This window comes from Mesoplodon mirus, assembly GCF_964341445.2.
Source record: "Mesoplodon mirus genome assembly, chromosome: 4".
Taxonomy (NCBI): domain Eukaryota; kingdom Metazoa; phylum Chordata; class Mammalia; order Artiodactyla; family Ziphiidae; genus Mesoplodon; species Mesoplodon mirus.
The window spans coordinates 136,541,333-136,567,473 of record NC_138979.1 but is presented as its reverse complement, the minus strand read 5'-3'; positions in this window follow the sequence as shown (position 1 = coordinate 136,567,473).

Sequence of the window (26,141 nt, the reverse complement as noted above, 5' to 3'; positions counted from 1 at the left end):
ATACAGTGGAGTAAAGACAGCCTCTTCAATAAGTGGTGCTGGGAAAACTGGACAGCTACATGTAAAAGATGAAATTAGAACACTCCCTAACACCATACACAAAAATAAACTCAAAGCGGATTAAAGACTTAAATGTAAGGCCTGATTCTATAAAAGTCTTAGAGGAAAACAGGTAGAATGCCCTATGACATAAATCACAGCAAGATCCTTTTGACCCACTTCCTAGAGAAATGGAAATAAAAACAAAAATAAACAAATGGGAACTAATGAAACTTCAAAGCTTTTGCACAGCAAAGGAAACTATAAACAAGATGAAAAAACAAACCACAGAATGGGAGAAAATATTTGCAAATGAATTAACTGACAGAGGATTAACCTCCAAAATTTACAAGCAGCACATGCAGCTCAATATCAAAAAAACAAAAAACCGAATCCAAAAATGGGCAGAAGACCTAATAGACATTTATCCAAAGAAGATATACAGATTGCCAACAAACACATGAAAGGATGCTCAACATCACTAATCATTATAGAAATGCAAATCAAAACTCCAATGAGGAATCACCTCACATGAGTCAGAATGGCCATCATCAAAAAATCTACAAACAGGGCTTCCCGGGTGGCACAGTGGTTGAGAGTCCACCTGCCAATGCAGGGGACACAGTTTCATGCCCTGGTCCGGGATGATCCCACATGCCGCGGAGCGGCTGGGCCCGTGAGCCATGGCCGCTGAGCCTGCGCGTCCAGAGTCTGTGCTCCGCAACGGGAGAGGCCGCAACAGTGAGAAGCCCGCGTACTGAAAAAAAAAAAAAAAAAAAATCTACAAACAATAAATGCTCGAGAGGGTGTGGAGAAAAAGGAACTGTCTTGCACTGTTCGTGGGAATGTCAAATGACACAGCCACTATGGAGAACAGTATGGAGGTTCCTTAAAAAACTAAAAATAGAACTACCATACGACCCAGCAATCCCACTACTGGGCATATATCCTGAGAAAACCATAATTCAAAAAGAGTCATGTACCACAATGTTCATTGCAGCACTATTTACAATAGCCAGGACATGGAAGCAACCTAAGTGTCCATGGACAGATGAATGGGTAAAGAAGATATGGCACATATATACAATGGAATATTACTCAGCCATAAAAAGAAACGAAATTGAGTTATGTGTACTGAAGTGGATGGACCTAGAATCTGTCATACAGAGTGAAGTTAAGTCAGAAAGAGAAAAACAAATACCGTATGCTAACACATTCCATATATATGGAATCTAAAAAGAAAAAAGTTTTCTTTGGTGAACTTTATGTACAATGCCAATATATAATTTCCCTCAAAGATAGTGATTGGTGCAGAATAGACTGGGTCAGATGACCTGTGGAGATACTGGGGCATACCTAATGGCAGTTCTTAGCTTAAGTATTTATTTATGACTTTGTTAGTGTTACTATCTATATTACTTGTTTTATGACTCTTTTATAAGAATGTTGTTTTTCCATTACTAAATGTGTGACTGAGCCTCCAATAAAAATAATGATGACCAGGCAACTTGAAACAATTGATCAAATATATAGTTCTATATGATAAATGATTGTAATAGCATAACAACTCCAGGTATGGGAAGAAGCGACAAAAGGGAAGCATTTCCTAGACCATAACAGACTTGTAAGACAGGCAATCCAGAGGCTTTTGGTTACTGTTAACAGGGCCTAGTCCAACAATAGCACATTAAGTGACCTATCAACTAAATCTTTGCCTGACCTGGGAACGAACATTCTTAGAACCTTGGGACAAATTGGTCACAGATTGGTCACAAAATGCCTCCCAAACCTTGATCAAGAATAAAACCAAAAGGGAGCACATTGTAAAATAAAAAATGCCGCCTACCATTCAGTTCTATAAGAATCAAGTCAATAGCCACTGCAGTTGCTGACCTACAGAACAGCTTGAAAGAAAAACAGGGCAAAGGATGAGGTACTCTGTGCTCTGGGAAAACTGGCAGAACTGCCCCTCAGATAGTTAGATATTTTCAGTAGAAAATTTTATGAACCCAGTTTCTTACATCTTCCTGTACTTAGGAAAGCACTAAAACCATTAACTAATATATCTCTTCCCCATGAAAGCAGTAACCTTTTACCAAGATAGGTCTTTGATTGCACACATCCCTTTCCAAAATCACATATGTAAGGACCTCCCCGCTTACCTTTCAGAACAGTTCTCAGAGCTCTCTGAGAGACTGTATCCTGGGTTATAATCCTCAGGTTGCCTTGAATAAAATTTTCCATTTCCTTCTTAGATTGACTATTAATTTTTTCATCAATAATAAACAGAAAAAAAATCTTAGTTCTCTCTCCAACTTTATTCTTTCTCATGATTTTAAATTCTTTAATTGCCCATTCTTTTGGCAGCTTTCCTAAGATTAATGCCTAGTATTTTTTTAATAAATATTTGTGGATTGAGGGATTCCTTGTTGTTTGGTAGAATAAATAAGTTCCATTTTTGGCTATAATATCTCTCAACTACAAATACATAAATATTTGTAATTTAACTTTTCTACATCTGCATCTATAGCCATACTAAATCTTTCTGTATCTTTGTGCCATATTTGGACTTATCAAATCAGCATCTTTCTCCCCTACACTGCATAGGAGAAATCTTGGTAATGTACTTCCCAGAATCTCTTGTCATCAGGATTCTGGGTTAGATTCAATGAAAAGCATTCACTTCAGATTTGGAAGACTAAAGAGAAGGGGAAAAAATTAACCTTCTTTGGCAGCGGTAGGCAGACACAAAAGATTCATATAAACTTCCAATCACATATGTGAGTGAATCATTCACCTTGGTGTTACAGAAAGGGGAGCTCATTAGAACCAGACTTGTATAATTTCTGTAGCCTCCTAATCTCTGCAATGACATATTTCCCTGACCCTTGCTCTCCAAGCCCTTCTGATAGTTCTCTAAGCACACCTGATTTTCTGTGTTATAATCCTTTTCTGTTAGAATACTTAAGGTATTTGGAAATAGAATTGTTTTCTCTAACACTTTGAATATGACTAAACTCTAACTGATAACAATTTATGTCCACATCACTAACTGTTTTATCTCTCTATGTCTATCCATAACTGTATCTATACATAGTCATCTGTTGATGAAAATGAGTTATTCAGAAATGTAAAAATGAATGCTAGAATTGCTGTTGAACAATGATTTCCATGAAACCGAAGAGCTCACTTCATATATGACTAAAGGTTTTTCTAAAATGTCTATCTTGGCAAACTATTATAGTTCACAATAGCATACAGTTCACAGTGGCATGCAAAGAGGTGTTTAAAGATACATCTTAAATAATGGCTAGAATGTTGAATTAAAAATAAAGTCTTAACTTTATTTTATATCCTTTTGATTTATCTGTAACCAAAGAAAGAAGCAGAATTATTGGTAAAAGCAATATTTCAATATTCATATTTCTTTCTTGGAAATCATATCGCAAATTTTAAATTTATCATTACCCTTACATTTTTAAATTACAAAATCCTGTAACTGTACTCACTGCTTATGAAGCTAATATCTATGGCTATCATTTAAAACACTATATTGGTAGTTAAGTCTATTCCCCAGGACTTTTGATTGGAATTTAATGTAGTCTGTGAGAAATGACAGTTCATTGACTAAAGCAATAATTTATTAGAATAAAAATCGCAAATCTCTAAAACCTCCAACAGATTAATTAGTATTTAAAGTATGAGGTTAATATAAAATCTGCAAAAAAAATAAAAAAATAATTTTAAAACTCTTGAAAGGGATAATTGTATTCGCTTTATTATTAATGGTTTATGTAATTCCAGACAACTAATATTTACAATCTCCCAGACCAGACTATGTGCATAGAGGCTAAATTACCTTATTCTTGGGTTCTATAGGAAACTGGCTGGCCCTTTGTACTCCTTTTTATTCATATCTATGCTTTCACCTGATTTACAATTCTTGAAATGAACCTTTGTTCTCCCATAGCAAAACTCATTGTCACAATCTCTTAAAGGGCTTTACTACATTCTGAGTATCTCTGTAGGACACAAATATGATCATGCCATTTCCCTGTCTGAACTATTCAAAATCTTACCCTTTCATCTCAGGAAATGTTCAAAACCTTAATATGACTTATAGACCCTTTCCTGTTCAGGTCCCCTCTTAGCCACCAAGCCATACATCATGATAGCTGTCTCTTCATTCTCTCTGTTCTAGAGTGAATTACTTATAATTTCCTGAATATGTGAGGTTATCTCCAGAACAACTCCAGAATATCACTGAGTAGAGTGAAGGTAGAGGGGATTGGAGCTGAGGTTGGTGCAGCTCTGGAAGATATTAAGAAGGCTGTCGGCACTCACACCCCCTCTATGTGGCAGCCAACTGCAATTCCAATTCCTTGGGAGAAATAGAATAGAGAGTTTCCCAGAAAAGTGATGTTAAAAGGCTGCATCTACAGAAATGATCACTGACCACCGAGAGAAAGCATAGCTTTTCCCTCAACAAAAAATACACCTGACAAATTATTTCTTATTCTTCAGGCCACAACATATATGTCACTTCTGGAAAACCTTCCAGACTGGAGTGGATGCTCTTGCTTTTGCTTTTTCATGATACCTTGTATCTTTGCCCATTTGATAATGCTTATCACACTGTGTTATAATGAATTTTTCAAAATTCATTTTTACTACCAAAATAATATGGGAATATTTTTGATCCAATACATTGAAATGTCTTTACTTCAGTAACATTTTTATCATTTAAAGTAATCTAGATAACACCACTAACAGGGCATTTATATATATATGAGTGTAAAGTTTTAGTTACTTGTCAACTCAATTTGTTTTTATGTATTTTTAAGTATGTGGTTTCTCAATAATAATCTTTTGAAAAACAGTTTTCTTCTATAAAAGTTTAAAGATGAATGAATAAAGTATAGGATTATATTTCACTACATGCTTGATGTCCTAGTAAAGAATAAGTGTCATAGTCATTCAGAGTACAGATAGGATTTAAGAAATGTATTACAGTAACTCTTGTTGAACTAAATGTCCTTCTATACTATATATATTTAAACACTTTAAACTGTGATCTTTTACTAAATCATCATCAAATGTATATGTTTTTAGACCAATAATCACTAATTTTATAACAATTTATTAACTAATGTAGTCAGGCCCTTGTCTCATTTACCTTTTATAACTGTGGCATTTTGTTGACTCTGGAATTGTTTAGTTCTCCCTCCTCTACACTGATATCTCAATCCTGCATCCTCACTTGACTTGACCCAACTATCTTGGTGAGTCTGTCAACTTTTCATGTCTCTGTTTTTGCCGCTGTGGTCTCTGAAATGAACTTGGAGGACTTTCTCTACAAGAGGCACAGGGCCTGGTCTCACTCAAGGACTGCCATGGATCTTGCACAAGAGGGCTTCCTGGTCTCCACAGGTCTCAGGATATAAGGATCATGATTTATTTACTAGTTCATTTAGGTAAGATGACCTGAGCCAATAGTAGCTAGATGTTTTTATTTTGCTTGTGTGTTAGAAGAAATTATACAATTGAGATTAAGCCACCTTTGAGCATCAAGACCTATGTAAAGCTGGTTCTATTTTTTTCTTTACTTTTTATTTTGAAATAATTTTAGATTTTTAGAAGAGTTGCAAAGATAGTGTTCTGATTTACTCTTAACCTAACTTTCTCTAAAGTTAATATCTTACATAATCATGACCATTTATCTGAGAGTTTTATTTTGATAGGCAAATATTAGTAGAGAATTTAGAGCTTCTAAATAATCAACCATTCTTTCATTCAATGACTAATTATTCAATGCTTTGATAATCCCATTTACTAGATTAAAATAGAGAGTAGCTCAAAGATGTAGTGCCAGGCACTGTTCTAGGTGCTGGAAATAGCACAATAAACACAATAGACAAAATCCCTGCACTCATGGACATAACCCTTTAGAGTGGAAGACAGACAATAGATATGACAAATAAATAATATAGTATAATGGATTAAACATAGTATATAATGGATTATGTTGAGTAGTCTTGGCAAAATTAAAGCAGAGGAGGGAGATGGATGGTGTTGGGGAAAAGAGATGCAGTTTTAAATAATATGATCAAGGAAGGCCGCTCTGATGTTAAATTTGAGCAAAGACATGGAAAAGTTTCATAATGAGCCTTGCAAATATCCCGAAGAATGCATTCAAGGAAGAAGGAACAGCAAGAATGGAGATCTTGAGGCAAGAACACGGGTAGAAAACTGAAGTAACATGGCATAGTATTACTGGAGCAAAATGATTAGGGCATGCCAGGCAGTCTCCTGGCTTTTGACATTTGTGCCCACTGTTACCTCTAACCAGAACATTCTTCCTCCAGGTATACACTTGGCTACGTTTTTATTTCCCTCAAATATATGTGCAAGTCTTCCTTTCTCAGTGAGGGTACTTTTAATCACCCAATTTAAGATTGCAGCCTGCCTGCTCATCTCTCCACCATTATTAACACCCTGGCATTCTGATCCCTCTTACCCTGATCTACTTTTACTATTCTTTGTAGAATTCCTAATGGAGAATATAGTTAATGCTTTAAGTCATATTTTTGTTGTGTTTCTTCCTTGCTTGACTGTAAGCTTATGAAGGCAGGAATCACTTTTGCTTTGTTCAGTGATAGATACCAGGCATCTAAAAGAGTGTCTACCACATGAAAATATTTGATGAATAAATCAATGAATGAATGGAGAATGAATCAATATTTGTTGAAGAAATAAATGAATGGAGAACTTTAACCAGAGGTATGTCATAATAACTTAGATGTGTTGTGTAGAATAGCCTATAGGAGAGTAACTGTGGAAGCAGTGAGACAAGCTGTGAATGAAGGGAAGAGATATTGGTGGCTTGGACCAGGGTATTAGCTGTAGAGATAGTAATGTGGTGCTCAGCGTCTGGATATGATTTTGCCAAAAAATTAGATATAATTTATAAGATAAAAAGTTGAGCATCATGCCAAGGATTTTGGTTCAAACAGCTAGAAGGACAGTATTTCATTTAACTGAGTTCAATGGGTGGAACAGATTTGGGGTGTCAAAAGAAATCAGGAATTCTATACTAAATATGATCACCAAGAGAATGTGTAAACAGAAAAAAGAAGCCCAAGGATTGAGCTTGGGCTTGGCAAGTTGACAAACCAACATCCAGAGATTGGGGGTAGAGGAAGGACCAATGGAGACTAAGAAGTAACCAGTTAGGTAGGAGGAAAATTAATAATGTCCTGGAAACTAATGGTAGGAGAGATCAATTTTGTTAATTGTTACAGATGAGTCAAGTAATATGAGGTATTTAATGAATATTTAATACTGATAGAATATTATGGAGGCATTGGTAAGCTTGACAAAGCATGTGACACCCCCTCCCCAGCACATACACACACAAACACACACATCTCTTCCACCACATATCATCCACTTTCTCTCCTTCTGGCATACTACAATCACTGCTGATATGGTTTCATAAATATTTCGTTCGCTCCCTTATAAAATGGCATTGGATTGATCATCTTAAACTTTCGTTCATTTGAGCTCTGGCCAGTGAATTTCCAGAATATGGTTACAAGTTGCTTACATCTGATTTGAAACAACAAAAATACACAAGCAATGTGAAACAGAAAGGCTCATTTACCTGCCTATTTCTGCAACACCTTAGCTGTGTGTCATTAATCAGTGCTTCTCCGGGCTTCACTGTCTTTTTACACAAAATAAAGGGAATAGATTAAATTATTTAGAAATTGCCACTCCTTCTAAGCCTGAAAGGAAATACTGGGACATCAAGTGCCCTGTGGCTCAAGTACTGTTTTGAGAATGGATTGTCCAGAAAGGAGCTGAAAATCCAGAAAGCACATAAAAATGCATCAGATAAATTTTACTTTTAGTCAACCATGGGCACCAGTCCCCATTTACCTGACCTGTCTCAGGAAGTTTACAACTCAGTATAAGCATTAGAGCTTAATTTCACCATGAGAGCTCACAAATTTTATGACAGTGCATATTGTTACTACTAAAATCTCATTAAGATCTGCAGTTTCCTGACTGAAGTATAGAATAATGTGCAATGTTAATGAAATGACAATGACATTCAAATGTCATTGTGAAGATTTAGAGCAATAACAAATTTTAAAGAGTTTAAAATTTGATGCCACTATGTATGATGGGCCACTCATTTTATCAGTAAATGTTTATTATCTCAATAAAATCAACTTAAATTATCTTGAGAAATAGAAAGGTATTATAATATAGGTAACAGATGATAATTTACCTTCATGTATTACCTTGTTATTAATGGTTATATCTATTAAATTAATATTTTATATTTATGCAATTTTATTGAAAACTGATTTAAAATTATTTATATATCCTCCCAAATTTTCATTAATTTTATACACATTAAAATAGGTATTTCCAGGAATTTAATCTTTATAAATGAGAGGAAAAGTCACACAAAAAATTTTAAAACTAATCAAGTTCAGGATTATTCTAATAATCTTTACTATATACTTTATAGTTAGCCATGAATTCTGTGATCCCATTCCAACATTAAATGACTGGGCCCTAAATATGCAGAAACCTGAAAAAGAAATGAACTGCTTATTCAGTTGTATAGCCCAAAGCATAATACCTTTGTCCACAAAATGTCTCAAATATCTGTTGATTGTTATGTAAACAATAATAATTTCTTATAATGTAGATCCCTGGTGCCCATGGCTGACTAAAGGCAAACTTTACTTTATCAAAATTTATCTGATGCATCTCTTATAATGGTAATCTCTATGTAGAGTCTTGTCACAGTGCTGATTAACACTTTTAAAAAAATGGAAAATAAAATAGATTTTAATAGTTCTTCATAAACTGAAACTTGGGAAGAAATTTGTCACACTAATGATAATAATCTTGTACAAAGCACAGTCCTCTTATATAATTAGGTAAAATCACAAAGGAGAAAATAACAATTGCTGCAATTGTAACATGAAATGTCCATCCTCTAGGGAGGGATGGTCTAATGATTAGCATAAGGTTTCTAAAAATATTCATTTTAATTTTCCTTTCATTTGGGGAACATAAAAGACCATAATCTTTGGAAGCTGTTACTCAAATCCACTTTGCTACTATCCATGTAGGTGACAATAGGGGTTCCTACGTAAAGTCAGGAGAATAATCCGACCTGGATTGTAGTATGGCTTTCCCATATTCTTTCTCTTAAGCCTTTTATATGCTTCCAGATCTCTTTATGGCAATACTTGTCATGAAGTAACCAAAAGATATGTGATTGCCATATTGTACAGGAATGAAATTTACCAATTTCTACTAACACATTTCACTTGCTATAATAACTGTAATCCCTTAATAGGTTTATAAATAATAATATGTCTGTATAGATGATTATATAATATTTATACCAAAAAGGATAAGGAGGAAAATGTGTGTTTTATGCAAGTAATATCTTCATCAAACAAAAGCAATTAAAACTATGTTCTATGTTATTTTCATTATGTATTTATTTATAACTGTGTAAAGAAGGGATAATTATCCACCACAAAAATACCCTCAGAAAGTTTGTAATCTCAATTTTAAGTTTTGTAGAAAATGTAAAAGTGATTAATTTCAACTATGAATTCAACACATGAATCCCCTCTAAAATATCAAATTCCATGGTTCTCAAATCTGACTCCAATTAGGATCATGCCAGGAATTAAAAAATATATATATACTAATGATAGGTCCAATCCAGAACAATTTAATCAGAATATCTTGGGGGCAAGTCCTGTTTATCAGTATGTTTTAAAAACTTCCCTTGCGGTGATAACAAACCATGTGGACTGAGATATACTGTTCTAGATTATACATGTGACAACTAGTTAGAATCATTCTTGCAACTATTCTCTAATATTATGTGAAGAAGACTAATTAAGGAACTTTGAAATCTCTGAAGATTGATTAAAAATTTGCCTTGGACTTCTAGAATGGCAATGTGAGGAGCTCGCCCCGTAAAACAATCATTTACCTGGTGAAAATTATTTAATAATTATAATAACCGTTTAAAGTCTCTGGAAATTGTCCTTTGTGCCTACCATTTCAGAAATATTTATTCAAGAAAAGCTATTAAATCTGGGTAAGAACAGCAAATATGTGACATGTGAGCCACAGCCTTCTCCCACCCCCGACCCCACGCCCCTCTATGTCCCAGCTCCTTGTTACTGAAACTACTCCCAGCTGTTCTACTTCAACAAGACAGGGGCTCCCACTTTTCTCAGCTGCTACTCCAGGGCTGCAGTTTCACCTAATAGGGGCAGGACCCCCAGCAGCTCTGAGTTTCAAAAGCACTCTCCCATTCAGGCACCACAGAGGCCACAGGGGCTCTCCATGTGAAAATTCAGGAAAAGAAAATGGTTCAACTTGAAACAGAGTTTCACAGCAGTGGGGCACTGAGGCAGCAATATATTAAATGAAACCCAAGTGGCAAGAAAATGAATGTAGCTTCCTAAACTGACTGTTAATCCCAGAGATTACTTCAGCATTTGAAGACTTTGAGGTTATTGATAGTCTCCCAAGTGTGTTAAAATATATCTAGGAATGATATTCAAAAATATTTTAAAAACATACATTAAAAACGATACACTTACATGTAAATGGCAAATTAAAATTTTTAATCTCCGTGAATGGCCTGTATGTAATATGGAACTGCTTACTCAGTTAAATATAGAAGGAAGAATACCTTTAGGTTATCAGCATAAGAGAATTTCTTAAAGAACATAGCTTCCATTGTCATGGTCACCTTTTTTCAGAGAAGTAACTGTATTTAGAATAAGTTACTCCATTCATTCATATGGCTTTCTTGTAAAATAAGCAGAATGGCTATAGAAACTTCACGCTTGTTTTCTTCTTCATGTTTTTACCCTACAGGTTTTGTTTTGTTTTGTTTTCATTAGGCATTACAACACTTAAATTCAGTTTTATATCAAACAGACACACACACACACACACACACAGAGAGAAACATTGCATGTATTTCCAGTCTCTCTCATCTCCCAGAGGAGAGTCCCTCTCTAACAACCTAATGATAAGAATTCCAATTTAGAATTCAAAAACAGATAGAGAAAGTAAAGACCGTAGAGCTGGAAGGAGGTTCATAAGGTAACGTTAAGAGAAATTATGTTAACCTACATAATGAAGGGCAAGAAGGGAGACATACTCTGGGAAGCATCTGAGAGAATTTGGGAAGAAAAGAAAAGAGAGAATAGGAAATATTTATCAGTGTTATGACTTAAGAGTTCCAACAATGTTTTTGGAACATGTGAATAGAGATCAAAATTCCTTTTAAATTATCTTAACGTCTCTTGTACTGTTTCTCTAAAAGTGATGCCACTTTAAAGCTGAATCATGGTTTCAATTGGATGACAGAAGTGAAAAACAGGTTTTTGTGAATGTGAGCGTGTGTGTGTGTGTGTGTGTGTGGTTTGTGTAGAACTTATTGGAATGATGAACTTATTTATTTTTAATTATCTTTTAAGGTACCACACATCCATTACTCTGGAGACAGCAGAGTGTCTGTTTCTGAAGTTAGATAGGATGCAAATAATATCTAAAGTTCATTAACTGTGTGACATTGGAGTTGTTTTACTCATTTTCCTCACCTTAAACTACGTTGATGAGAGAATTAACTCTGAGACCCCTTGTGAGTTTTAAATAAAATAATGCATATGAAATGCTAATTAAATTTATGGAACATAAAAAAAGTAATAATACCTAGCTATTTTTGGCTGTTGATTGTATTTTTATGAATGAAAAATAGGAGTATCAAAGAGCTAAGTCTAACACAGTAGGAGAGATAGAGAGGGGTTGATGAGGAAAAACGTCCTGAAAAAAAAATACACAAAAGAATGTCCAATGAATGTCTGAAAAATGAAAGTTTGACATAGGTGGATGATTGGTTGAATAAATTCACAGAAAAATTTTACAACTCTGTTTACATAGTGAGTGTTTACTGTCTATGATGATAAAAATACTTCAAAGAATAACTATTTCATTGTTGCTCTCTTTCACATCCCAGTCCTTTCCTGTTTAAACATCTTTCATTCTCTGGCAATATTAATACTCTTTAAAATTTAATAAATGATCAATGTAGCTAAAGTATTCCTTACAATGTACAGTTAGAATAGATATCTAAATAAAAGGTCAGGGTATTTTAGCTCTGTTGCCAACTGAATATATTAATTATACTAATCTTCCTTAACATATCTTTTCAGTAGGTTTGATGTAAATTATTTATTATAAAATGATACAACTCATATAAACATGTGGTCTAGCCACTACCTTGTTATGTTTCGGGTCCTGTATGACAACTTAAAGCTGAATGATTAAATATGGCTCATGTAGATGACTGTTTATGGCTTGGTACACATGCATCTACCTCTTTGTTTCAGATAAATTTGTTAGTTATCTAATAAAAAATAAAATAAATCAGAATCATGTTTAGTAATAAGACTGGGGCAGTATTTGGACTAATCTTTCTGAATACAACTAAAAATGCTGAATGATATATTTTAAAAGTTTCTTAAAGCAAAAAGGACAGGTAAAATAGCAAAAAATAATTGTGCCAGTATTTAAGGTAAACTAGGAGTGTAGGGGGTCAAGAGAGTACTGAACTCCTTTAACCTGAGAGCATTTTCAGAATCTGAAAATCACTCGTTTAGGTGCCCAGATTAAGAGAGGCAAACCAGGGCTTCCCTGGTGGCGCAGTGGTTGAGAGTCCGCCTGCCAATGCAGGGGACACGGGTTCGTGCCCCAGTTCGGGAAGATCCCACATGCAGAGGAGTGGCCGGGCCCGTGAGCCATGGCCGCTGAGCCTGTGCGTCCAGAGCCTGTGCTCTGCAACGGGAAAGGCCACAACAGTGAGAGGCCTGAGTACCAGTTAAAAAAAAAAAAAGGCAAACCAAGGGTGCTTACACAGGGAGTACAAAAGGCTGCATACTCGGATTAAGAGTGATCTGGCAGCAAACATGCCATATACCTACAGCCCAAGGGGTTGCCAGGAAAGCTACCTAGGTTGTAAGAAAATCAGAGGGAAAATGCTATGAAACTGTGACTCCTAGTCACCCTTCACAAGGATTTGCCACCCACATTACCATTACCTGAGCATTCTGAAAACTTAAGCACAAATTTAATCTAAAGTTTTCTAGACAGGTGATCCTGTTGCTCTGCACTGAAGGAATACATGTCTATGCTAAATGAATTTATTCTTGTACACCTAAATCAATTTCCACAAATAGTGTTACAAGGGAAGCAAAACGTCCAAAATAAAAGTAAGCGTTATAGAAAAGCATTATGCAAAATTGAGTGCAAAATTGAGTTATTTGTAGTGAGGTGGATGGACCTAGAGTCTGTCATACAGAGTGAAGTAAGTCAGAAAGAGAAAAAAAAATACCGAATGCTAACACATATATATGGAATCTAAAAAAAAAAAAAAAAAAAAAAAAAAAAGGTTCTGAAGGACCTAGGGACAGAACAGGAATAAAGACGCAGACATAGAGAACGGACTTGAGGACACAGGGAGGGGGAAGGGTAAGCTGGGAGGAAGTGAGAAAGTAGCATTGACATGTATACACTACCAAATGTAAAATAGATAGCTAGTGGGAAGCAGCTGCATAGCACAGGGAGATCAGCTCAGTGCTTTGTGACCACCTAGAGGGGTGGGATAGGGAGGGTGGGAGGGAGATGCAAAAGGGAGGGATATGGGGATATGTGCATACATATAGCTGATTCACTGTTATACAGCAGAAACTAACACAACATTGTAAAGCAATTATACTCCAATAAGGATGTTAAAAAAAAAAAAAAAGCATTACGGGTGAAAGCCAGCCAAACAACAGATTTGACAAATAGACCAGCAAAATGTTTAGGTATTTTAGAAATAAATACTATAACTATAATATAACCATGTTCACTATATTTAAAGAGACAAAATGTATGTTTTTAAACATTTATAGGAAATGGAAACAGTGAAAATAATCAGATTAGAAAGAGAATCTAACTTCTAGAAATGAAAATGTAGCAAAAATATGGAATTATGAACTCAAAATTAAATTAAATACCACTACTTAATGATAGGAAGATCAGAAAATGCTGATGTTCCTTCCTGAACCCATTCATAAACAATGAGAACTTAGTACATGCTTGTCCATTCTGTTCTATTTATCTACTTATTTATGTTTACACCAATTTCCTGTGATCTTGATTAACATTGTTTTATGCTGTCTTGAAATAAAGTTGTATAAGTTTTCCAGCTCTGTTCTTTTTTGAAGATTGCTTTTACTATTATATGTCACATTTCCATATGAATTTAGGAATCAACTTCTTAATCCCTATTTTTTAAAGTCTGTTGAAATTTTGATAGAGATTTTGTTGAATTAATTGATTGATAGGGCAGAGCTAACATTTTAACAATATTAAAATTTTTGATCTATGAATATGGCTAACTTATCTTTATTTAGGTCTTTATTTTCTCTCAATAACATTTTATAGCTTTCACTGTAAAGGTCTTGTATGTGTTTAGTTATTTCTATTTACCTAATGTTTTTTGATTATGTAAATAAAATTTTCATTGCATATTCTAGTTGTTAATACTATATAGAAATGCAATTTATTTCTGTATATTGACTTTGTATCCTACATTATTACTAATGTCCCTTACTCTAATTGTAGTAGTGGTTTTGTAAATTTCTTAAAGCCTTTCATTGCAAAAAATAATGTATTTTGTGATAGACAGTTTTAATTCTTCCGTTCTAATCTCTTTGTTTTTTGTCCTTGCGTTATTGCACCAGCCAATACACTCCAAAACAATATTTAATAGAAGTGACAACATTAGGGATCCCTGCCTTGTTCTCAAGAACAAAGGGAAAATATTCAGTATTCCACCATTAAATGAAGTGTTAGCTGTTTTTTGTTTGTTTTTAGAGATGCACTTTTTTAGCTTGTGAGAATTCTTTTCAACTCCTCCTTTGCTGGAAATCTTTGTTATGAATAGGGATTGAACTTTATCCCTATGATTTTTGTTTAATCTTTGAGATGATTTTTGTTCAACCTTTAAGATGATCAATTGGTTTTTCTCCTTTATTCTGTTAACATGGAAAATTACGTTGATTGACTTTTTTATATTAAAACAATTGATCTCTCAGGTTAAATTCCAGTGATCTTATGTATTTTCCTTTCTATATTTTACTGGATTCTACTTGTCAATATTTTATGAAGAATTTTTGGGACTATATTTCTGAGGGAAATTGGTCTATTTATTTTCTTGTGTTGTCTTAGTCGGCTTTAGTATTATATATTTATCCTGGTTTGTAAATATTATTGGAAAGTGCCTCTTCCCCTACAAAAGATACTTTTCAGGCCACATGTTGAAGATTTCACAACAACATTCAAGTGCTCTGCTTGATGAAAAAAGGAGTGAGACTTGAGGGGGAAATGTAGCATAGCACAGATTTTATTGTCAGATAATTCTAAAAAATCAGTTATAGGACCTACTAATTCTCTGATCTTGGTTGTTGATTCTCAGACACTCTCCAGTTGATTTCCTGCATGCAAGTATCTGTCTCGGCTATTGCTTTCTGGAGAACATAATCTGTGACAGGAAATGAACCTAAGAAGTTTCTTTGTGCATCTCAGAAGTTGTGGAAGAAAAGTCTAGTAGTTTCCATGGTCTATGTGATAGAATACAAAGGTTATTGAAGTAACAGGAATCAGAGTCAACGGGGCACCCCAATCCAGGAAGGAAGTTGGGACAGTTACTACTGGCAGAGCTGAACAGTTTTCAGAGCTGGAGCTAAGACTAAATACCTAAGAAAAGCCTATCCATCATCTACGTGGAAACAGTTACTTCAGCAGAAGCTATCAACTAAGCAAACAGAACCATTTGAGTCCTGCGAACCATACTTCCCAATCACTGACATGTGGCTGGTCATGAAGGGAGCCCTCTGCTCTCCAATCCCCCATAAGAGCCCCAACAGTGGAGAACCTGGCTCTTAGCTGGAGGTGAGGGGCATCTCAGAGGCAGTTCACAATACCTACTTACTACAAGCAGAAATGACCTGTGCTACAGTAGAGAAAAATGGATAATCTCTGAATCAAGTTCAAGATTGGAAATTTTTATTGAAAAAGACTGAGTTCTAAATACCAAAATTAGACCACTGTAGTAACCAAGAGTAAATGAAACCTTATGAAATCTGGTGACATGATGTGATGAAGAGACCCATCATGTAGTGAAAAATGGGGGTTCAACAGATGCATTATGGAGGAACAGTTGTTAAAGAAAAATTATTTTATTTAAAAAAATCACTAGAAGTGTTTTGTCATTCATTTTCTAAGAATGCTTAGTTGAAGCTGGCATTATGTCTTCCATAAACATTTCACCAGAAAAACATCTGTATCTGGAATTTGCTGTGTAAGAAGGTTTTTTTAATTAATTAAATTTTTGTTAGATACAAAACTATTAAAACTAGTCAACTTTTCCATTTCTTTTCTGTGTTAGTTTTTGTTAATATGTGTTTTTCTAAGACATTTTTCTATTTCACTTAATTATGACTCTAAAGTATTTGGGATTCTTTTATTATCCTTTCAATGTCTGTAGAACCTAGAGTGATATACCCGACTTAATACTTTTTTTTTTAACATCTTTATTGGAGTATAATTGCTTTACAATGTTGTGTTAGTTTCTGCTGTATAACAAAGTGAATCAGCTATATGCATATGTATATCCCCATATCTCTTCCTTCTTGCGTCTCCCTCCCTCCCACCCTCCCTATCCCACCCCTCTAGGTGGTCACAAAGCACCGAGCTGATCTCCCTGTGCTATGCAGCTGCTTCCCACTAGCTATCTATTTTATATTTGGTAGTGTATATATGTCAATGTTACTCTCTCACTTCATCCCAGCTTACTCTTCCCCCTCCCTGTGTCCTCAAGCTCATTCTCTATGTCTGTTTCTTTATTCCTGTCCTGCCCCTAAGTTCATCAGAACTTTTTTTTTTTTTTAGATTCCATATATATGGAATGTGTTAGCATACAGTATTGGTTTTTCTCTTTCTGACTTACTTCACTCTGTATGACAGATTCTAGGTCCATCCACCCCAGTACAAATAACTCAATTTCGTTTCTTTTTATGGCTGAGTAATATTCTATTGTATATATGTGCCATATCTTCTTTATCCATTCCTTTGTCCATGGACACTTAGGTTGCTTCCATGTCCGGGCTATTGTAAATAGTGCTGCAGTGAACATGGTGGTACATGACTCTTTCTGAATTATGGTTTTCTCAGGGCATATGCCCAGTAGTGGGATTGCTGGGTCGTATGGTAGTTCTATTTTTAGTTTTTTAAGGAACCTCCATACTGTTCTCCATAGTGGCTGTATCACTTTACAGTCCCACCAACAGTGCAAGAGGGTTCCCTTTTCTCCACACCCTCTGCAGCATTTATTGTTTGTAGATTTTTGATGAAGGCCATTCTGACCAGTGTGAGGTGATACCTCATTGTAGTTTTGATTTGCATTTCTCTAATGATTAGTGATGTTGACCATCTTTTCATGTGTTTGTTGGCAATCTGTATATGTTCTTTGGAGAAATGTCTATTTAGGTCCTCTGCCCATTTTTGGATTGGGTTGTTTGTTTTTCTGATATTGAGCTGCATGAGCTGCTTGTATATTTTGGAGATTAATCCTTTGTCAGTTGCTTCATTTCCTAATATTTTCTCCCATTCTGAGGGTTGTCTTTTTGTCTTGTTTAAGGTTACCTTTGCTGTGCAAAAGCTATTAAGTTTCATTAGGTCCCATTTGTTTATTTTTGTTTTTATTTCCATTTCTCTAGGAGGTGGGTCTAAAAGGATCTTGCTGTGATTTATGTCATAGAGTGTTCTGCCTATGTTTTCCTCTAAGAGTTTTATAGTGTCTGCCTTTACATTCCAGTCTTTAATCCATTTTGAGTTTATTTTTGTGTATGGTGTTTGGAAGTGATCTAATTTCATTCCTTTACATGTAGCTGTCCAGTTCTCAGAGCACCAGTTATTGAAGAGGCTGTCTTTTCTCCATCGTATACTCTTGCCTCCTTTATCAAAGATAAGGTGACCATATGCACATGGGTTTAGCTCTGGGCTTTCTATCCTGTTCCATTGACCTATATTTCTGCTTTTGTGCCAGTACTATACAGTCTTCATTACTGTAGCCTGGATAAAGTGGGAATATAGAGGATTCCATGGGTAATAGTCTATGGGTAAGGTAGGAGGTGGGGGGAAGCATATAGTAGGCTGAGCTTCAGAACGGTCCCACTCAGGCCTTTGAGAGTCAGCACAGGTATAAATAAGAAAGAATGCTGGAAAAGAAAGAACAAATAACTTTTCCCAGGGTTTGAAAACTAAAAGTTTCTTTTCATTACTTCTGTAATAGACTCGTTAGCTCAAAACCCTACTCCATCAACCATCCTAAGTGTGTCTTGGACTGGAAATAGTATGGTTTCAAGTACACTCAAGAAATTAATGCACTGTAGATGCTGGCATCTTGGGATGCTGAGATGACCAAGATACCACCATAACATGATAAAAAATTGGCAGACATTTTAGAATCTAATTAGTTCATTCTACAGAAAAGGAAAAGATATGTTATATCTAGTTTTATATTTTCAATGTCAAGCCTCAATTCTCTTTTATCTGTGCTTGATGTTAGAATTTGTACAGGACACAGGTCCTTTTGGTCTGCACTGAGGCATTCAGGTTCACCCTTCTTAGCTAGTGGTATGGCTTTCTTAGGACCATTGTATTATCATCACTAATATTCCTCCTCTAAGCCCAATACAAGTTCTGAGATTGAAATGACTTTGAACACAGATTGGATTCCAAATGGACTCTATATAGAAATAAACAAAACTTCTCAGAAAATTTTGTCTCACATGCTTAAAGTCTGACAATTTTCTCAACTTTTGTCACATATGCCCTACATTTTTTCTCTGATGTGCTTTTTCATTCCTTTTCTTGGGTAGTTCTTTTCCAAAATAACCATTATTAGATGTCCACTTATCCTTCAAGACTGTGATTATCCTGATTTCATTAATTTTTTTTATTTTGTAGCATTTTTCCTAAAATTGTTTCATTCTATCAAGTTTCATTTTGACTAATTATTTTGGGTTCTGTGCATATCAATTAACTCTGAACTCTTTAATGCAAAGACTATCTCATAATTTTTATATTTTCCCATGTAATTATTTAATGCTAGAGAATCATATTGCCACTGAGTAGCTACTCAGTAAACATTTTCCTGAAAGGGGGGAAGAAAACAACTTTATTTCTTATAGAATAAATATTTCTGATTAATTCAGGGTACATTTTCTCTTAGCTAGCTCTTTAATTCTGTGCCAGGCTTGAATACTGCATTGGCTACTTTGAAACCTGCCTCTGGCCTTTGTGGCATGATATGAGCCACAATCTCCAACTCCATCCTGACCCTGACTAACACCTAAACCAGCTGTCCACACAGCTTGTATCTGGCCTGCCTTTGACCAACCCCCAGCTACTTACGTATCATGCCTCACAACATCTCCTTCCTACGCCTGTCTTCCTCCCTGGCTGTGCCAATAATTTGCAACATGGTTCTTCAACCAGTTTTCAAAATTTGTGGTAAGTTATGATCTCAGATATTAGTTCACTTTTCCTTGGATTAAATTGCCTCAACTCCTTTAATATTCTAATATTCTCCATAGTTCACAATCTCTAATTGTGAACAGAATTTCCAATCATTTCTCTTTGTTCCTGAAAGATCTGGTATACTGATGGCTTTGTATGATCCAACTAGTCAACTTAAATTAAGTGTGATCAGAGATCATATGATGTTCATCAACTTGAACACTTCATTTAACATTCTTATATTTTCCAAATCATTAATCTGGTCAAAAATTATGTCCCTGATTCTCCCCACCTGCCTCATACTGCTTAAATATCAAATCACACTCTGCCAAAAAAATATAGCAGTTCCTCCATTAGAGTGTATTGAGTTGACTGAATTGATTTATTTACCTTTTTGTAGAACCATACACAGTAATGATTAAGAGTTCATGATCTGCATGTAAATTACTTAGTTTGGCCACTTACTTGCTTTTAAATTCTCTGTGTTTTAGTTTATCGGTGTTAACTGGGAATAACCCTAATAATACCATCTACTAGATAGTGTTGTTATACGTATTAGAATGAATTTTATATGTATATCCACTGGGAAGGGAGGAGGTCAAATTTATAAGTTAAGAGACTAGTTAGTAGATTACTGTAATCTAGACTAAATAGGTGTCAATTATACATGGGAATACTAATGATAGGTGTGATGAGAAGCAGTTGAGTGCAGAATATATTTTGAACTTAGACCCAAGAAGATTTCCTAAGGGATCAGATGAGGGGATGTGATAAAAAGATAAGATTAAGGATGATACCCAGGTTTTGGCCTGAGTATTTGGAGAATAGAATTTTCATGTACTGAGGTGAAGAAGACTGTGACAGTATAGGTGGGATATGGAGAGAGGGGATAGGGATATGTTGGCTGAATATTAGGAGCTTAGCGTTAGTATGTTAAGTTTAAGATATATTTTGGCCATTCATCTTGTTACCCAGCAGTATGGTAACATCTCCAGGACCAGAAAAATTTTCAGTAAACCATAAAGGATAGTATTGTTAAAGTATACTTTCTGTTGTTTATTGCTTAAATATGAGTCCATAGAGATATCCTAAGGGACATGACGTACAGGATCAAATATAGAATTTCAATGAAGACCAGAAGGATTGATTTTCTTTGTTTATAATCTATTTTTTTATTGAAGGATAGTTGATTTACAATATTAGTTTCAGGTATATAGATTATACTCCATTTTCAGTGATAAAATAATGGTTATATTTCCCTGTGTTGTACAATATATCCTTGTTGCTTATTTATGTTGTACATAGTAGTTTGTATCTCTTAGTCTCATAACCCTATCTTGCCCCTCCCCCCACCCCTCTCCCCACTGGTAACCACTAGTTTGTTTCTATATATTTGAGTCTATTTCTGTTCTGTTATGTACATTCATTTATTTTATTTTTTAAATTCAACATATAAATAATAATACAGTATTTGTCTTTGATTTATACACACACACATATATATACGAATATGTATACATATATATGTATTTCTTTATCCATTCATCTGTTGATGGACACTTGGGTTACTTCCATATCTTGGTTATTGTAAATAATGCTTCTGTGAACACTGGGGTGCATGTATCTTTTCAAATTAATGTTTTTGGGTGTTTTTTTTTCTAATATATGCCCATGAGTGGTATTGCTGGAGCATATGGTAGCTGTATTTTTAGTTTTTTGAGGAACCTCCATATTGTTTTCCACAGTGGCGCATCAATTTTCATTTCCACCAATAGTGTACAAGTGTTTCCTTTTCCCCACATCCTCACCAACATTGGTTTTTTGTGGTATTTTTGATGATGGCCATTCTGACAGGTAACATGGTATCTCATTGTGGTTTTGATTTGCATTTCTCTAATGATTAACCATATTGAGCACCTTTTCATGTGCCAGTTAGCCATCTTTATGTCTTCTTTGGAAAATGTCCATTCAGGTCTTCTGCCCATTATTATTCCAGTTGTTAGTTTTTTTGATATTGAGCTATATGAGCTGTTTATATATTGTGGATATTAATCCCTTATTGGTTATATCATTTGCAAATATTTTCTCCTATTTAGTAGGTTGACTTTTCATTTTGTTGATGGTTTCCTTTGCTGTGCAAAAGCTTTTAAGTTTAATTAGGATCCATTTGTTTATTTTTGCTTTTACTACTTTTGCCTTAAGAGATAGATCTAAAACAAATACTGCTACAATTTATGTCAAAGTGTGTACTGCCTATGTTCTCTCCTAGTTGGTTCATGGTTTCAAGTCTTACATTACGTCTTTAAATCATTTTGAGCTTATTTTTGTATATGGTGTGAGAAAATGTTCTAATTTCATTCTTTTACATGTAGCAGTCCCAGATTTCTGAAAAAGATTTGGACAGAGGATACCTAAAGCAAAATTTCTTTAGAACACTAGCAAGATCACTGATTACAAAGTCCAATGAAATGTTCTGGTGAGATGGCCTGGAAAACATGTGGACACTACTGGCTCCTCATTCATCATTTTCCTTTAGGTCCTACTTTAATCTTGATCTTTTATGTTTTATATTAATATCAATTTCTACTTTCTAATAAGTAGTTGATCTCTTTGAATCATCTTTTTTCTCTCATAGATTTTAATTATTAAAAAGAAACATAAAAATTTGGGATATTTCCTGCATAAGTTAATTCTATATTGCCAATAAACTACATGTAAGTAATTTTAAATTAATTTTAAATAAGCAGAATATTATCTGTTTTTCATGGATTAAAAATATAATTGGACCATGAATAATAAAAATAATGCAAGGGCAAATATCTTTGTACTGGAAGAAAATTTTTTGAAAAATGTTTGTTAATTGTGATAAATTTGAAAAATTGATTTAGTATCTTGACAGGAAATGAAATTGTTTTATAGATAGAAATGATGGGAGATGTTATCTTTGTTTAGGTTTCATAGACCTTAAATCTAAGTGGTAGAGCAAAACTTGAAAATAGAAAATGATAAAGAAAGTCATAATTTAAGTAATGAGAAATCATATATATCAAGTTTATAGTGACAATTTTCATCAAAATGTTTTATGTTGCCTCTGACTTAATTTAGGATCTCACTCTGCTAGAAATCAGAAAGCATATGTAGAATTCTGCAGTCAAGAGAATTTAAAGAGACAGATATATACTCATGAAGAAACATAAAAAAATAAAACAAAAACAAATAAACAGACTGAGTGTGACCTGGCCAAAAGTGAGAAGAAGGGAACAGAAACATTGAATCCTAGAACTATAGAAATTCCATCTCTCTTATCCAGTTCCACCATTTGACAGACAAGGAGACATTCTCACTGTAGTTAATTGACCTGCCCAAAGTCAATTTGCTAGGGAAGAGTATAAGAAGATACTTAAATATTATGTCAAGATCCATAATGACATTTTATGCAATAAACTAGGTTAATATGCATAACTAAAACTAAGGAAGAGGAGGCAGGGAATTGTGGAACAGGTTTTTTAAAAATATATTAAAGGATTAAATTTTAGCTGATTAATAGGCCCAAATTTCTAAAAAAATAATAATTTTTAGATTATAAAATTTAAACCACATAACTAGGTGGGGGGCAAAGAGGAGAAGCAGCTCATTATATGTAAATCTAACAATTCACATACTTTTCTATGGAAACAGTAGGATAATCAGCTAAATAAATGTTTGTAAAATTCATGTTTTCAGATCTTGTCTGTATAATTTGTATACCTTAATATACAGATAAACTGTATATATACAGATATTCAGCTAAACTGAAAAATTTGAGGTAGAATTTATAGTTTATACTAAACTATATTTTGTTTTGTTTGTGTTTTTTATTCTTGATCATTGTAGTTATTAATCAATTACGTGTGTGTGTGTGTGTGTATAATATTATTTAGAAATAGCCTACAATTATCAAGTGACTTCCATGTCAGACACTGTACTCAGTGTTTACCTCTTTGAATCCTCTTGATAACTAAATTCACAACTAACATTCCACCTACTTTTACAGATAAAGAAGTTAAAATAATTTAAGAAGAGAAATTACATAATTTATCTAAAGGTACATAATTTACCTAATTTACATAATTCGAAAGGCCACATAATTTTCTCTCTACCTCTCTTGCTCTATCTGTATACATATATACATGCATACATAGACATGTATATCATTCATATATACATGGATAGTTTTCTACCTAAAATATCTTATTTAATTAGTTTATTAATTTAAAAAAAAAAGGACCAACCTGGATGCCTTTGTCTTACAGTTCATATTATTTAAGTGATTCTCAGCTTTAACTGTACATTAACATCACCTTGTCTTGGTCATTCTGGATGCTATAGCATGGCACTCAGGAGTGCTTGGCTTGGCTTATAAACAACAGAAATTTATTTCTCACAGTTTTGGAGGCTGGGAAGCCCAAGATCAAGGAGCCAGCAGATTCAGTGTCTAGTGATTGCCTGCCTCCTGGTTCATAGGTGGCTGTCTTATCGCTCTGTCTTCAAGTGGTGGAAAAGGCAAGGGGATTTTCTGGGAATCTCTCTATAGGGGCACAAGTTCAATTCATGAGGCTCTGCCCTCATGATCTAAGTACTTCCCAAATGTTCCCACCTCCAAATACCATCACAATGGGGATTAGATTTCAACATATGAATTTGGTGGGGGGGAAGGGCACAAATATTCTGTTTGCAGCATATCACGTATATTTTTAAAAACTGGATGCCTGGAGAACACCTTACACTAATTAAAACCTATTTATAAAGTAGGAATTAAACATAATTAATTTTTAAATCTCTCTAGTTAAGTTTAATATTTACCCAATGTTGAGAACCACTCTTATAGATTAAGTGCATAGATCAGTTTAGCAACTCACAAAATAATTTTTGAAATACTCCCTTAGAAGGTCTTTAAGAGGAAAGGGAATAAAGGGACATGTAAGTGTAAATAAGTGTACTGACGAAAATCAAACAAACAAGTATTTTTGTGTAGTTTCCCCATTTTGGCAAGTACTCTATCAAAGGACCTGAGTACTGAGGGAGCAACATGGGAGCATGATCCAGGTGTCATTTTATGTAGAGACATGAAAGGGTTAAAAGCAGGAAGGATAATAAAACAGAGGCTTGGCAAACGAGGCAAGGTGGAAATAGATGTATGAGGAGTCAAACAGAAATTGGGTTTGGGATTAATTATGGGTGTAGTGGTGGACATATATTCATAGGAAACAATATACTTTCTTATTGGTGGTGATTTTATAAAAATTAAAAGACTACTAACTAGATAGGATATCAATTCTAGTAATGTTATCACCTATACAAATACACTTTTCAACTTACTCCTGGGTTATAAGTGAATTTAAACCATCTGTGAAGTAAAAGTATAAACAGCATCCTAAGCAGGAGGCATTCTTTACAGCAATGACAGTGAGATCATTGTTACACTGCTGGTGTCATTCCAATACAATAGCTAAACTATTCCATGACTAGTATCCAAAACATCTCAAATAAATGTATGAGGAACTTTTCTTCCACACATAATTTATTGCAGTCCTTGCTAGAATAAATGGCCTATAGGAGTATGTGCTGATATATAGTCAATGGAAGTAATTGTGTTCAATTTCATTCAACAAAATTTCCAGCTGACTCAGTAATTCAAATACAAAATCCCCAATTCAGGAAAGGCTTGGTCATTAACTATACTCCCCGAAGGACTTTTAAGTTAAATACCACTGAGTAAAAAACATGGATTATAGGAGTCTATGTACAATCATAATAATACAAATATGCACACTGCAAATTATTAATAATTTTTTCTGAAATGACTTTAAAAATCAATGTAGAAACTGCTAAAATTACCAGAATAATTAGGAAAAATATTGAGAAAAATATAAAGAAGTTTCTTTGAGTTTTCAGACCTTTTTTGCAAATCATGCCAAACCATGATTTGAAAATAATTACATAAATATCTTCAGTAAGTTTAATGTGTTGAGATTGAGATCTTCAATTTTCACTCATTTTTCAAGTTGAAACATACTTTCCCAAACAGAATCAAAAAATATTTTTAGACATGTCAATACATGTTTTTGGATATAGGAACAATTGTGTACTTTACATTTTTCTAGACTTTGGAATAAAAGGCAGACTCCCTGTTCTTTACTTATTTATCCCCTCCAATCTCATAACTAAATTAAATGTATCTCTTCTTCAGTTGGTTCATTCAAAATATATTCTTGAATATATTTGCTGTCATTCAGCCACGGCTCTCATACAGAGATTAAAAGTTAAGAGTGCCTCTCCTCAAGATCCTTATTCTTTGACATGGAGAAAAGAAAAAAATAACTAATCAAGGAGCAAAATAAATGCTCTAATAGAAATATACAGACAAT